This window comes from Gracilinanus agilis, chromosome 6 (genome assembly GCF_016433145.1).
Source record: "Gracilinanus agilis isolate LMUSP501 chromosome 6, AgileGrace, whole genome shotgun sequence".
NCBI classification, from domain to species: domain Eukaryota; kingdom Metazoa; phylum Chordata; class Mammalia; order Didelphimorphia; family Didelphidae; genus Gracilinanus; species Gracilinanus agilis.
In genome coordinates, this window is record NC_058135.1 from 281,900,539 (window position 1) to 281,917,503 (window position 16,965).

Genomic DNA, 16,965 nt, shown 5'->3' on the forward strand with positions numbered 1-16,965 from the left:
CTTTCCCCTTCACCCCCTTTCACTGCCCCCCATAGCCAACACACATTTCCACTGGTCTTAACATGTGTCTTCTATCAAGACTTATTTCCATGTTATTGATAGTTGCATTGGTGTGTTTGTTTCAAGTCTTTAGATTCACTTTAATTAATGATCACATCTCTTCAGGAGAATGTGTTTGTATTTTCGGGGGCTCTTATTTAAATGAGAAGAAATAGAGTTTGAAGTGGAAAATGTAGATCCTGAACTGGCAACTTGATTTCCTGTGGCACTGCTCTGTGGATCTTCCCCAGGATTCATAAGGGAATACTGTGGAGGTGCTATCCTGTAAGTGGGGGAGGACAGTTTATAGAAGGTTAAGATCAATCAATTGTAAGCCATTTACTATTCCAAGTACCAAGGCAGGTACTGAAGATACAAAGAAAAGATAAAATGTGCCTAGTTTTTATTGAGTTTACATTCATTAGGGGAAACAATTTGAAGTTAAATAAGGGAAATTGAAGAAGCAAGATGGTAGGTAATACAAAAAATCATTTTGAAATTGTTATTTTTCCTGACTTTCAAAAATAAGATTCCAAAAAGTGGAGGAAAGGGAAGAATATATTCTGGGCATGGGAGATGGCCTGTGTAAAAGCAAGGAGATGGAAGATGGAATATTTTGGGTAATAATAGTTAGGTAGACTTATTTGCTTAGAGTATAGAATGGGATTGGAATAATATATGGCTGTAAATTTCAGTCGGGGACAGACTGAGATACAATATGAAAACTACTATGTAGATAAAGTATACACAGGAAAAATTGAGATAAACTCAAACTGAAGACATTATGGCATTACGAGGGATATGGAAAGGCTTCTTAAAGAAGATGAAATTTTAGCAACAACTTGAAGGATGCCAAGGAAGCCACAAGCCAGAGATCATGAAGCAAACTATTTAAAAAAGGAGGAAAATCTATTGAAAATGCTTGAAATCAGGACATGGAATATCATGCAAGGAACCAGGAGGCCAAGGTCATTGGATTATAGTATGTGTAGAGAGAAGCAAGGTCTAAGATGACTGTAAAGGTTGGAAAAGGACAGGTTACAAAAGATGTTAAAAGCCCAACAAATATTTAGTATTTCATGATAGAGGAAATAGGAAGCCAATAAATTTTATCAAATGGGGGGGGGAAACGTAATCAGAACTCTATTTTAAGAAGTTCACATTAATACTTTGGATCAGGAGATACTTGAGATAGGATGAGAAACCAAAAAGCTATTGCCATCATCAATGTCTCAAGTGATGGGAAGCAACATTAAAGTGGTGTCAGTGTCAGAGGAAATAAAAGGGCATGTGCAAGTCATTTCATGAAAAATAAAATATACAAGACATGAGAAAATATTGAAAACAGAGGCATGAGAAAAAGTGAAGTTTGGGGTTGACATCTAGTTTGCTAGCCTATATGACTGGGAAAATAATAGTGCCCTTGGCATTAATAGGGAAATCAAGAAGGAGGAGAGTTTTAGGAATAAGAGGAGGAGTTTTGAATATATTGAGTTTAAGATGTTTCTAGGACATCCAGAATGAGATATCAAAATAGACACTAAAGATAAAAGAATAAAAGTCAAGAGAGAAGTTAGGGCTACATGAATAGATCTCTGAATCATGTGCAAATAGATGATATTTAATTCTGATAAAAAGAACCAAAGAAGGAAATGTCTTTGTGGATATCTCCTCTTACTGTCTCCCTATAGAGCTCCTTTCTAGATATTAGAGGATGGCTGTTATGTAGATCTTAGGGATAGTATGGATGATGGAGAGATCAGGGGCCCAAGGCCTAAGCTAGCTGTTGTTAGTGAAGGAGGAACACCCAATCCTCTCACAATAGCTGCTACTATAATCTATCCCTCTTCTCCCTGACAGGTTTGGTTGGTTAACACTGTCAGTGATTTCTAACAGTTGCCCAGGTGGGAACCTCTTAAAAGGTTAGATAGATGGTTAACCTCTCTAGGCACAACCTGAGGTTGGATTGACTTTTAATAGGCTATTGATTGGCTTTTGAAATGATAGGTATCTGACTGTGAATTAATTCTCCCTTCCCAAGGGCTGTGATAGAATAACCACTCCTGAAGGTACTTGTTGTTGAATCACTGAATTATCTATCGATGTGGAAAGGATAAGAAGGTAATAAGTTTGGGGATTGGAAACCCTATTGCTATAGTTTGGCTATTAAGCTCATTGTTGATCTCTATTGCTATAGTTTGGCTATTAAGCTCATTGTTGATCAGGAATAGAGACTGCTAGGCTGGTAGAGGCTTGAGGTCTTCACCCTCTCACTATCCCTGACCTGACCTGGCCACAGCCAAGTCAGAGAATATGGAAGGCTATTGATGTAGATGTGGATTGGTGATCTGTGTATTCTCTCAGCTCTACTACAAATATTATTGATGGTTCACTAACTTTCTCTCAGTCAAGCAAAGCATACAGGTTTGGATCTGGCCTACCCTCTTCTTCTTCTACCCCCTTGCATCATTCACATCCCTGTCCCAGTTCTTCCTCCCAGAGAAGTTTGTTCAAGTCCCAGCTCTGAGTTCTGAGACCTCTCAACTGTAATCCCTAGTGGGTATTTATAGGGTGAGGTCAACCTATGTTTGCCCCTGGCTCACAGCACCTGGGAACATTATGAATCTCTCAGCTACCATCCCTGTCAGTCAAGGTGGCTCCTTTGAAATGATGAAATCATAAATCAAATAATCTTGAGGAAGAAGCATAAAAGGCCCGGACAGAGTCTGGGGGTGGGAAGAAGCAACAAAAGATAGCAGGTGTGACCTGGATGAACATCCAACAACCAAAACTGAGACTAACTATAACAGGAAGGAGAACCAGGAAAGAGAAGTTTATTTAAAAAATTTTAAAAAGAAGAATTAGAAGATGATTATATTTTCAAAGGCTGAAGAAAGGTCAAGTTGGAGAACCAATAAAAGGCCATCCACATTGTCAATTAAAATATTAGTTTCAGGGAAATGATAAAATCAAAAGCCATACAGAAGAGAATAAGAGAGTGATAAGAAAGAAAATTGAAACACCAGTTTTAAATAGCCTTCTCTGGACATTTAGATATCAAACAGAGGAGGAAATGTAGGATGATTCAAATAGGTAAGAATGAATCAAATAATGATTTTTGAGGATGGGAAAGAGAGAAGATTAGTAAGAGAATAGGCATAATAGATGATAAGAAAATGGAGAGAAATTTGCTGGACATGGGATAGAGTGGAATCACTTGTGATTTTAGAGGCAAGAAAAAGGGCAGTTTCTTTCTCAGAGGCAGGGTTGAAGGTGTAAATAGTGAGGAAAGGAAGAAGAGAGCCTTAGTGGTCTCATTTTTCTTCAGTGATATATAAAGAAAAATTCCTAAGCAAAATGGTATAGGGAGGGTTGGAGAGAGGGGGGAGGGAAAGTGTTAGACATTTGAAAAGAGATGAAAATGATTGAAAAATCTCTTGTGAGTAGGAGAGTGACCAATTAGGGACAGATAGAAGTATTTCTTCAAAAAAGTGAGAACCCAGTTGAGATTATATAATGTAAATTTGCAGTGGACCCAGGTAACACAATATTGTAATTTCTACTTTTTTGTTCAATACCATGTAAATAAAACTGGTGGAAGTAGAAAATGGGTATAATCTATTATGGCCAAATAATAGCTGTTATTGTTAAGCTGTTATTGATGAACTATTGTTGATAATAATATTTATAGGTAGTAGAAAAATTGTCCTTAAGCAGTTAAGGTAAACTAAAACTGTCAGGGTTAAACTAATTTGTAGGCTGTGGATGGAAAACCCGAAGCAGTTGGATAAAACCCTTATTTATCTGTTCTATATTAGAGGTAGGGAGAAGAAATAGAAGGATAGAAACTAGAAGTTAGGAATAGCATAGGAAATCTCTTAATCTTATACTAATATCTCTAAATAAAAAACCCCTAAAACTAATTCCTTTCTTTGTAGCTTCTTCTTGCCTGTCAGACACGCCTCCTTAAACTATTCTCACTAACCTAAAATTAAATTCTATTTTTCTAAACTATGCTAAACAATGAACCTACCAGCTGTGTGACCCTGGGCAAGTCAATTGACCCCCATTGCCCACCCTTACCACTCTTCCACCTATGAGACAATACACCGAAGTACAAGGGTTTAAAAAAAAAGAAGACTAAACAATGAACCTTAAATTTATAATGAACTCCTTAATCTATGAAAGACCAAAAGTTGCCTGAAGCCAACTGTCATAACTGTCAGAATCTCTTAGCAGAGAGACTCAGATACAGGCCCTACTTCCAAGTCAGAGAGAATGAACAGAGCCACCTAAGGTTCACTGCTTCTCCCTTCAGGAGAAAAGCTCTCAGAATCAGACTTTAACTATACTTCATAGGTGTATCCCAAATTCTAAAAGTAACTGTCTCAAAATAACTAACAGATCCTCATTGTCTGAGAGAATGATCCAACAACCTGCTCCCAAGAAAGTCAGAAAGACTGGAGCCAGAATTCACTTAATTATCTCTTTTATAATAGGCCACTTAAAGTGATGGAGGGTGATATCTATCTGCTCTGGCTTCTTAAAGCAAATAGAGTGAGATTGCTTAACTTCCTTTAACCTAGAAACTCTGCTCCTAAGGTGACAGAGTTTCTTATAACAAACCCAAACTATTGTTGAGGAGGACAAGATAAAAGGATAAAGGATGGGAAAGAAGATAGTGGAGAGTTAAATTGTTCAACAAGTGATCATGTGGTATGGCCAATGCAAGAGTTGTGGCCTTGAAGAGGACAGAGAAGCAGAGAAATTAGAGGAAAATTCATGTGAAAATGGATCATTTGGCAAAGTCTATCAGGAAAAATCTCCATTAGATTACGAGAATGGCTTTTCTTGGATCTGTATTGTGCCTAGAATACTGTCATATATATGAAGATATCCTATGCAGATAAGAAAATGTGAGGATCTATGTCCCTTCTGAGGGAAAAGGTGAAGAACAAGAAGATATGTGAGATGGTGAAGCTTCCCATATGAAATATAGTAACATTTTAAATGTTTACTATTCTTTTCATATACATTTTATTGATACCTTGGGAATTTACATTTTTAGATTTCCTTCTGTATCTGTCCTTTTCATAAAAAAGCCAACACTTATAATGACGATTATATTTTTATATATATAAAATTTTATTTTAAACATTTATCAATATTCATTTTTAACCTGTTTACATGCTTCATTCCCCTGCTTTCCCCTTCACCCCCCACAATCCCCCCACCCATGGCCGACGCACATTTCCACTGGTTGTAACATGTGTCCTTGTTCAGGGCCTATTTCCATATTGTTGTTAGTTGCATTGGTGTGGTAATTTCGAGTCCACATCCCCAATCATGTCCTCCTCAGCCCATGCATTCAAGCATTTGTTTATCTTCTATGTTTCCTCTCCTTCTTCCTCTGAATGTAAGTAGCGTTTTTTACCATAAATCCCTCATAGCTGTCTTGTGTCATTGCACTATTGCTGGTACAGAGGTCCATTACATTCAATTTTACCATAGTATATCAGTCTCTGTGTACAGAGTTCTTCTGGCTCTGCTCCTTTCACTCTGCATCTGTTCCTGGAGGTCTTTCCAGTTCACCTGGAACTCCTCCAGTTTATTATTCCATTTAGCACAATAGTATTCCATCACCCGCATATACCACAGTTTGTTCAGCCATTCCCCAATTGAAGGACATACCCTCCTTTTCCAGTTCGTTGCCAACACAAAAGGCACAGCTATAAATATTTTCGTACAAGTCTGTTTATCTGTGATCTCGTTGGGGTACAAACCCAACAATGGTATGACTGGATCAAAGGGCAGGCATTCTTTTATAGCCCTTTGAGCATAGTTCCAAATTGCCAGCCAGAATCGTTGGATCATTTCACAACTCCACCAGCAATGCATTAATGTCCCAATTTTGCCACATCCCCTCCAGCATTCATTACTCTCCCCTTCTTTCATTTTAGCCAATCTGCTAGGTGTGAGGTGATACCTCAGAGTTGTTTTGATTTGCATTTCCCTAATTATTAGAGATTTAGAACACTTTCTCATGTGCTTATTGATACTTTTGATTTCTTTACCTGAAAATTGCCTATTCATGTCTCTTGCTCATTTTTCAATTGGGGAATGGCTTGATTTTTTATACAATTGATTTAACTCCTTATATATTTGAGTAATTAGACCCCTGTCAGAGGTTTTTTTTTTATAAAGATTTTTTCCCAATTTGTTGTTTCCCTTCTGATTTTGACTACATTGTTTTTGTTTGTACAAAAGCTTTTTAGTTTAATATAATCAAAACCATTTAATTTACATTTTGTAATTTTCTCTAACTTTTGCTTGGTTTTAAAGTCTTTCCTTTCCCAGAGATCTGACAAGTATACTATTCTGTGTTCACTTAACTTGTTTATAGTTTCCCTCTTTATATTCAAGTCATTCACCCATTCTGAATTTATCTTGGTGTAGGGTGTGAGATGTTGATCTAAACCTAATCTCTCCCTTATTGTTTTCCAAATTTCCCAGCAGTTTTTGTCAAATAGTGGATTCATGTCCCAAAAGTTGGGCTCTTTGGGTTTATCATACACTGTCTTGCTGATGTCATTTACCCCAAGTCTATTCCATTGATCCTCCTCTCTGTCTCTTAGCCAGTACCATATTGTTTTAATGACTGTGCTTTATAGTATAGTTTAATATCTGGTACTGCTAGGCCCCCTTCCTTCACACTATTTTTCATTATTTCCCTTGAAATTCTTGATCTTTTGTTATTCCAAATGAAATTTGTTATAGTTTTTCTAATTCAGTAAAGAAGTTTTTTGGTAGTTTGATAGGCATGGCACTAAATAGGTAAATTAATTTGGGTAGAATTGTCATTTTTATTATGTTAGCTTGTCCTACCCATGAGCAATCAAAGCCTTTCTAAATTGTTTAGATCAAGTTTTATTTGTTTGGAAAGTGTTTTGTAGTTGTTTTCATATAATTACTGTGCTTGTTTTGGTAGATAGATTCCTAAGTATTTTATATTGTCTAGGGTGGTGTTTCTCTTTCTACTTCTTGCTGCTCTAGTGTGTTGGAATTGTATAGAAATGCTGATGATTTATGTGCATTTATTTTGTATCCTGCAACTTTGCTAAAGTTGTTGATTATTTCTACAAGCTTCTTAGTTGATTCTCTAGGATTTTTTAAGTAGACCATCATATCATCTGCAAAGAGTGATAGCTTAGTCTCCTCCTTGCCCACTTTGATACCTTCAATTTCTTTTTCTTCTCTAATTGCCACTGCTAGTGTTTCTAGTACTATGTTGAATAATAGAGGTGATAATGGGCATCCTTGTTTGACTCCTGATCTTATTGGGAAGGCTTCCAATTTATCCCCATTGCATATAATGCTTGTTGATGGTTTTAGGTAAATACTGTTTATTATTTTTAGGAAAGGTCCTTCTATTCCTATACTTTTCAGTGTTTTCAATAGGAATGGATGCTGTATTTTGTCAAAGGCTTTTTCAGCATCTATTGAGATAATCATGTGATTTTTGTTTGTTAGACTGTTGATATGGTCAATTACATGGATGGTTTTCCTAATGTTGAACCACTCTTGCATTCCTGGTGTAAATCCCACCTGATTATGGTGGATGATCTTCTTAATTACTTGCTGGAGTCTCTTTGCTAGTATTCTATTTAAGATTTTTGCATCTATGTTCATTAGGGAGATTGGTCTGTAGTTTTCTTTCTGTTTTTAATCTCCCTGGCTTTGGAATCAGTACCATATTTGTGTCATAAAAGGAAGTTGGTAGGACTCCTTCTTTGCTTATCATATCAAATAATTTGTATAGTATTGGGATTAGTTGCTCTTTGAATGTCTGATAGAATTCACTTGTGAATCCATCAGGTCCTGGTGATTTTTTCTTAGGGAGTTCTTTGATGGCTTGTTCAATTTCTATTTCTGATATGGGATTATTTAGGTATTCTATTTCTTCTGCTGTTAATCTAGACAATTTATATTTTTATAAATATTCATCAATATCTCCTAAATTGTTATATTTTTTGCCATATAATTGGGCAAAATAGTTCTTAATGATTGCCTTAATATCCCCTTCCTTAGAGGTGAGGTCTCCCTCAGAGAATTATACATAGCATTTCTCCACATAGGAATACAGATAATTAGATCTTATTTAAGCTCTTAAAGAGTCAAGTTTAAAAAATTATGAGTTTTCTTTCTTTTCCCTCTGTTTCTTATTTACCTTTTCATGTTTCTCTTGATTTTTGTGGTTGGGCATCAAACTTTCCATTTAGTCCTGGTCTCTTTTGTGCAAAAACTTGGAAACCTTCAATTTTGTTGAATGCCCATACTTTCCCCTGAAGTATATAGTCAGTTTTGATGGGTAGTTGATCTGTGGCTGAAGTCCCAGCTCTCTTGCCTTTTTAAATATCGTGTTCCAAGCTTTGCGGTCTTTTAGTGTGGAAGTCGCCAGATCCTGTGTGATCCTGATTGGTGCTCCTTGATATTTGAATTGTCTCTTTCTGGCTTCTTGTAAGATTTTTTTCTTTTACTTGGAAGCTCTTGAATTTGGCTATTATATTCCTGGGCTTTGTCTTATCTGGATCTAGTGTTAAGGGTGATCTATGGATCCTTTAAATGTCTGTATTGCCCTCTTGTCGTAGAACTTCAGGGCAATTTTGTTGAATAATTTCTTTTAGTATGGAGTCCAAATTTCTATTAATTTCTCCCTTTTCAGGGAGACCAATGATTCTCAAATTGTCTCTTCTAGACCGGTTTTCTTGGTCTGTCACTTTCTCATTGAGATATTTCATGTTTCCTTCTATTTTTTTCAGTCTTTTGACTTTGTTTTATTTGTTCTTATCTTGAGAGATCATTATCTTCTAATTGTTCAATTCTAGCCTTTAGGGACTGGTTTTAGGCAATAATCTTTTGGTTTTTGGCTATGATCTTTTGGTTTTCGGCTATAATCTTTTGGTTTTCCTTTTCAATCTGGTCATTTCTGGTCTTTAGTTGACTTGCCTCAGTTTCCAATTGTGAAATTCTGCCTTTTAAACTGTTATTTTCTTGCCAGATCTCTTCCTTCTTCTTCAACATCTCATTTTTGAACTCTTCAATAGCTTGTGACCAGCTTTCATTGTTTTGGGAAGGTTTGGATTTTTGTTTTTCATCCTTTGTTGTCTGGATTTTCTCTGTGTAGAAGTTGTCAAGTGTTCCAAAGTTTTTCTTGATAATCTTTTTCTTCTGGGCTTCCCTATGGCTTGCCATTGTTGGCCCCGCCCCTTTTCCGCTTTGTCTTCACACTCAGTGTCTGCCTGTAGTTTCTAAGCTCCTGAGGGCACTGGTCTCCTTGACCTCAGGGTCAAGCCTCATGGACGTCCCTGGTCTGCCCCTCTGCTCAGAGCTCCTTCAGAGGTCTCGGAGGGCTGATTCCACAGCCACGCTCCTGTCTGCACCAGGTCCTCACTTGATGTCCTGGCTTGCGCTGGAGATCTCTATTCGCTCCTAGGGCACTGCCTTCCCCCCTCCCCCCCCACAGACACTTGGGGAAAGTCCCTGCTTTATAGATTTTTATTCGCGCCTGAGGCAGTGCTTTCACCTGCACAGCCTCTTGTAATATCAGTGCGTGCCCCCCAGCCACTTGGGGTCCCACGTCTCACAGGTACAAGCCCTGGGGCTGCTAGTGATTTACTGGTTGCCCCAGTCCTGTTTTCACTCCCATGCATTGGCCTCGGCGCTGTGCGTGGTGTGGTGGGGGGGGGGTGGAGGGGCTTCTCCTCTTGCGTTTTAGTGAGAGCTGTTTCACCCCTTTATAGGGTAGAAATGCCCCGATTCCACGTACCTTCAATGCTGCGCCCTGTTGTGGGGTTCCCTTGTTCATCTGGACTCGTTTTTGTGTCCCCTTGAGGATTCCTGTGTGCTTTGGTTAGGAGAGATTGAGCAGCTGCTCCTTACTCTGCCACCATCTTAACCAGAAGACTCTTACTTACGATTATATTTTTTTTTAAAGAGAAAAGAAGAGGAAAAAAAAACATTCTGCAAAACTAATATATATCAAAAATGAACGTGACATTATATACAGCATTCCTGTGTCCTGAACTCACCTGTCTTTGCAAATGACTTCAGGGAGTTATGGTCTCATATCTCTTATTTTCAGCCAAGTTGCTTCTGGGCAGTTTTTCCCCCTATTATTTTGTAGTTCTTCTTTCCATTTACATTAGTGTAAGCATTGAGCATAATGAAGCTATTGCTTATTCACTAGGATTTTCTAAGTAAATCATCATCTCTTAAGCAGGATGTAATTTTAAGCTCCTTTTTATTTCCATTAACACCTTACATTTCTTTCTCATTTCTTTTCCCCGTGTCACGAGAATTATTATCAAAGTTTAACAAGGAGAGTAGATTATCTTTGCTTTCTTCCTATATTAGGAATACTTTTGGTGAACTCTTTTTCATATGCATGCTTTAAGTTTTAGATACTTTATCATACTTAAAATAGGTCTTATATCCTTATATCAATCTGAATAAATAAACCTACCAAAGTTGTAATAACAAAAGGATCTTTAATTGAGGCAAAAAGATTGTAATATGGGATCCCTCACAGCACTGGAGTCAGAGCACTAGAATATCTGCCAGAGACTTGTGGAATGAAAGCCAAATACATCTGCAGTAACTATGGCAGGGATTCCTAATAATCATACTTTACATTATTATAATTCAAACATCCCCTAACAGTTAACAAATTTGTAGAGGGAATTTTTTAAATGAATGTATTTTTTCAAAGCCTCTTTTCTGATTTTTTAGAGATAATGTGGTGAGTTTTGATTATTTTGTTTGTTAATGTATTATTTTGATTGGCTTTCTAATATTGAACCATCCTTTATTTAAATCCAAATTGACCATAAAGAATGATTTATTGAATAAATTTCTATACTAATAGAGAATTTTATTTAAAATATTTGAATAAATGTTCATTAATCATATTGATCTATTCTCTGTCTTCAATTTATCTTTTCGTAGATGAACAATTAGGGATTTTTTTTGTCATGGAGAATGAATTTGGCAAGTTAATTCCTTTGCAATTGTTGAAGATAAATTCTGTAGTATTGACATTTTTTTTCCTTCAACAATGTAATAAAATAGTCTTGTAAATCCATGAGGATAAGATCTTTTCTTTTTTTTTTCTTTTAAGAGTTTCTTTATAGTTTGCTCTGTTTCCTTTTCTGAGGCTAAATTATTTGAAATTTCTGTTTAGTCCTCTCTATTAAATTCTTCAAGAAATTCTTGTTGTATTTGTGTCCATTTTGCATTTTCTTTGAGGCTTTGCTTATAGTTGTTTTCACATTGTTGTTTTCTTCAGTGTTTGATCTTCCCTGCCACTTTTTTCCCCTATTAATGCTATCATTTTATTTCAAAGAAAACCAAACAATACCAAAACCAAAACCATCAGACAAAATAAAACAACATTAAAATTGGGAAAGAGGAGCTATTTTACAATTTAAAAAAAAGAAAGAAAAGCAATTAAATCAGGAAAAAATTATGTGAATATGAACATGCATTGAACAGTTGCTTTAAGTCCACATCTAAATAAAAATTGACATTCTCCTCAAAACAACAGATTATAAGGTCACATTTTTCTACTTGCAGTGTCAATGTCAGAATTTACATAAAAACCCAACATTTCAAAGTCACTCACAAAAAAAAAAAAACTGCAAAAAGATATTTATATAAAGAACCATTTTTTTAAAAAGGGCAAAATATTAAGGGTCAAGTTCTTTTTAAGGTCAAGTTCTTCTTGTTATTTGCTTAATTTTTAAGCCTATTTCTTGACTTTGAACTTTATGTCAGTTGGGCTTTGCTCATCCAAAGGTGAATAGGCACAATCCTAAGCCTCATGCTTTTTCATGCTGCTGTTTTCAGTGGAAGCGGATAGCCACTGCTCTTCTGGTCATCACTATAGTCTCTACCCAATAAAGGTCTCTGCTCCCCTGCAGCAACAAACACTAGTGCTCCTCTCTGCCTTGGAACTGTGACCAGGGTCCCTGATCTTTTCTAACTGACCACTCTGCTCTGAAAATTCAACCCAGAACTGAATATGGACAATGGAATCACCAAAGAGTGTCTGGTCCTGTAAGCTCAGGTTCACCTATAAACTTTCTGACCAATTGGTCATTCCCCTTACAACCAATGGTCTGAGATCTCCTGGAACTACCGCTGCTTCTGCCACCATATATGCTCAAATGCCACCTTCTACCTCAATGTCACAGACCTCTCCAGCTACCTTTCTAAATTATCTGGGACAGAAAAAATATCTCACCTTTTGTTGGTTGTGGTGCTCCAGGATTTGATTTGAAGTATTATTTTAAAGTTGTTTGGAGGAATATGTTGGAAAGTTTGAGTTGCTACCTCTATTCACTTTATTTGTATAATTCTGAATTTTTTCCCAATAAGTCTTGAAATTTTAGAGTTTAGGATTTTGGTTGGCCATAAATTTTTTGTTTTCTTTTTTCTGTAGGCAATCTATGGATACTTCCAATTTACACTTTGTTTTCTGTGTTCAGAAATCCTGGACAGTTTTCCTGTATTATTTTTTTTTCATTATAATCTTCATATAAAGATTTTCTGTTCCATGAGCCTTCTAAAACCAACAATGTCTCTACTGATCTTCTGTCAATCATACTTTGCTTTTAATGTTTTTACTTTTTTACTTTTCTTCTAGATTTCCCATCACTTTTGTGTATTTGCATTCCCAATCAGTTATCTTCTCTTTTGTTTCTTTGGTGAGCCTTGACACTACAAATTCAAGTCTTTCTATTCCAGCAATTTTTTCTGCTATGCAGGCAATAAGATTTTTATCTCATAATACTTACTTCTCTTCTAAAACATTCAGGAACATCATGAAGTAGTTCCATTCTCTCCTCAAAATTCAAAGGTATTCTGAATGCCTTCCCTTTGATCCAGCCGTACTATTTTTGGATTTGTACCCCAAAGAGATCATAGATAAACAGACTTGTACGAAAATATTTATAGCCATGCTTTTTGGTGGCAAAAACTGGAAAATGAGGGGATGCCCACCAAGTGGAGAATGCCTGAAGAAATTGTGGTATATGCTGGTGATGGAATACTATTATGCTCAAAGGAATAATAAACTGGAGGAATTCCATGTGAACTGGAAAGACCTCCAGGAATTGATGCAGAGTGAAAGGAGCAGAGCCAGAAGAACATTGTACACAGAGACCAATCCACTGTGGTAAAATTGAATATAATGGACTTCTGTACTAGCAGCAATGCAATGACCCAGGACAATTCTGAGGAATTTATGGAAAAGAACTCTACCCACATTCAGAAGAAGAACTGCAGGAGTGGAAACACAGAAGAAAATCAACTGTTTGAACACATGGGTTGAGGTGGACATGATTAGAAATGTAGACTCAAAACTACCACACCAATGCAACTATCAACAATTTGGAAATAGGTCTTGATTGATGATACATGTTAAAATCTACGTAAATGCGCACTGGCTATGGGGTGGGGAGAGGAGGTTAGGGGGTGAAGGGGAAAGTAAGAGCATGAATCATATAACCATGTTAACTTTTCAAAAAATAAATATTAATAAAAAAGAAATAATAAAAAATTCAAAGGTATGCTACTTTATCACATGTTTAATTATTTTCATTTGCCATACAATATTCACTCATAGATGACTGAACTCTTTTCCTCATCTGGAGGCCATATATTCTTCTCCTAGTAAAAACTTCCTCATTGTTTTTTCTACTTTTTTCAAGGTATTTATTTGATTTTTCTTGCTCCTGAGAACTTTTATAATTTCAGGCTTTTTTCTCTATCTTCTTCAATTACTTATTTTCTGACTCCCTAGTTTCCTTGGAATTTGAATCTCAAAATCTCTAAGACTCCTCCCACACTCAACAACTCATAATTCAGCACCTTATGTGTCAGATTTAAGCAACTTCTATATAGGGGGAAAAGAATTAGCCCCAATTAGATATTGAATTCCTGCCCTCAGACTTAGCAGAGAACTGCATAGCAATACCCAAGTTCCTTTACTTCTTCAGTTCTCTGGTCAATGTCTGTTTTAATATACAAAAGTACCAATCCTAATTGCTATCACAACCTGAGTAAATTACTGCCATTTGGATCTCTGTTGCACTAAGAGGAAGAAATGGGACTACTTTTTTGGAAGTATTCACAAGTGGACCCTGAAATTGTACTTTCTAGAACGTGGAGAATGGTGTAAGAGAAGATTGTAAGTGAGTATCTTGAAGATGATGGATTAGCAAGTCAGTAATCAAACATTATTATGTGTCAGGCAATGTGCTAAGCAGAGGAATATAAATACAAAAAATATAGGAGCTTATAACTGAATAAGGGAAGATAAAGGAAGCTGAAAAGAGGGAAGAAATTAAAAAAACATGTCTAGAAATGCACAATTCCAGAGAAGTTCAATTTGGTGAGAAATGAAGAAGTAGCTGACCTAGACTCGATCATTAAATGGAAGGTGTGAGAGGAGTTTTCCACCTTCCAATAAAAGGGATCAACACAAAGGGAAGATGGTATTGATGAAGTCAGAGTCCTGGGCCTGAAGGAATCTTGTAAGATGAAGAGATTTGGAGGGACATGATAGAGAAAGCCAGAAACTGAAAACACTGCAATTAGTTGATCAACTTGTTCTTGTGAGTTCTTGGTATCCTAGAAGGCAGACAGAGGTAAAATTCTTTCATCTCTTGCATTTAATTCCTATTTTGGTTTCATAGCTTAAGTCTTAAACCTTAAGAGGATCAGAGAAAATATCTAATCTTTGTAGAAGCTTGCTGCTACAAGATCTTCTTGCATGGGTTGAGCACCTGGAAGGGAAGCTGAAGACTGAGAAAATATGGGTGGAAAGGTTAAAGATTAAGGGAGAAAGGACATGGGTAGAGAAAACAGACAAAGAGACACAGAATTCTATAGCATCAGGTCCAGCCTACCAGCTTCTTCTCTGAAGCTGAGAAAGTCTTGAGCCAGACAGGTGAACTGAATTGTACTGAGGTTTCAAGGAAAGGGAGATTTGGGATTATCCATCAAACAGGTGGCATGATAGAAACCTTAGCATCACATTGGCAATCAACAAGACAAAAGAAAGGATACCAACATAAATGACATAGGCCCCAACCAGAAGCTCATTTGGAAGTTCTACTTCCTCTATATCCCTGGCACTATCTCATTCAAATGCTGAGTGTGTGTCTTTGCCATTACAAAGAAGCTATAGAAATTGCATGCCAGCCTTCCAGATTGTAGACATGGGGAGGGGTTTGAGTCCAAAAAATTTAAGCACGAATTCAATTCAAGGATTCAGAAATTGACCATATGAAATATTTAAAAATATATCCATAAGTCTGGTTCATGAACACTTTGTTCATTAGAGTCAGCTTTTGAAAATATCTTAAATATTTTCATGATTTGTTTATATTTGGAACCCTAAAATCTTCCCTCATATTGGTCATATGACCCAGAAGTCTAAATTACTTTCAAAACTGTCTCATTTTTTGCACTTCCTTCTGAATTTCCATCCCTTTTCTTCTGTGAATTTTTGAAAATCTTTCAATGGTCCTCTTTTGAGGAAAATGAGACCATCCCTATACTTAGTATAATTGAAGATAAGAATTTTGAAAGTACTTTTCCAACAAAGAGTAGTGAAGCAAAATAAAGTTGTGCTGTGGCCATTTATAAAAATCCATGTGTCCACACCTTGTGTCCCTTACATATTCCTCAGGAGGTAGTGTTGTGAGGATGATTAAATTAGGTATTGATTAGGTATTGATTAGGAAGTACATAGCAGGAAGGAGCTGGAGCTGGGAATTCCAGGTTGGAATGAAGGAGCAGGAAGAGGTGACTTGGCCCTGTGTGAGGACTCCATTAGTGGTGCATAAAAACTATTGCCAGCCTGGGAGACCTCAGAGCAAAGGACACCCTGTTTCCTGATTTCCCCTGGGATCCTGAGTGTGGCATCTAGCAAAAGGACAAATCTACAGAGCCAAGGGAGGAGGAGAAGCTTGAGAGCTGGAGGACAGTGCTTCAAGCAAAACCTTCTCTACTTGGTACCTGAGACAACATTAGCTCCTGGCATCCAGAGATCATCAGTGGATTGCAATGAGAATCCCAAAGCCACAAAGCTCTAGCTGTACTCAAGCCTGGCAGTTTCCAGGTTTGAGGCAGGAACCCAGAGACTCCATTTACAGCTCCTTGGGCCCTGTTAGTTTAGATCACTTAGATTAGTTTAGTAATAAGTCCTTCCCTGCCCCTGTGGGTTTTGTTATTAGGTGTTAAGGTTTTAATAGACATTCCTATCCCTCCTTTTGTTGTTCCTAATTAAACCCAGTTTCATCCTGTTACCTTGTCAGTTGAATTTAAGGCCTCTGGCCAGAGTGACAGTTGGTTGTTATTTTTCAGTTGAGAGTAGCTTAGCTGTATAAGTCTTCAATGTTGAGTTTTATTCTCTCTTAAATCCCAGAGTGTGTTCCCACAAACCCCTTAGGTAATTTATAATATCCCTGATGAACCCAATACCTTACTTATATTTCCCACAGCAGGTAGCATGTTTTTCCTTAAATGCTCAATATATTTAATTTTATTTATTTTGTAATGCTTATTTATCATTTATAAATATATGTAATTAGCATGTTAGAGTGCTGGGCCTGGACCTCAGACACCTATTAGATATGTGACCCTGGATGAGGCCCTTAACACTGTTTGCCTCAGTTCCCTCATATATATAATGAGCTGGAGAAGGAAATGATAAACAACTCCAGTATTGTTGCCAAGAAAAGCAAGTAGATAAAGATACCTTATGAAGATAAAGAATCATATGGCACTGAAAACAACTGAAAAACAATGTTCTTAAGTCTTTCACAGTTGTTTTCCTTTACAATTTTATTGGTTACAATA

At 36.8% G+C, this 16,965-nt stretch overlaps 1 pseudogene; it reads right to left on the reverse strand.

Moving 5' to 3' along the window:
* The window catches only part of LOC123252741, a 380,070-nt pseudogene that overhangs the window by 19,657 nt on the left and 343,448 nt on the right, over positions 1-16,965 (reverse strand).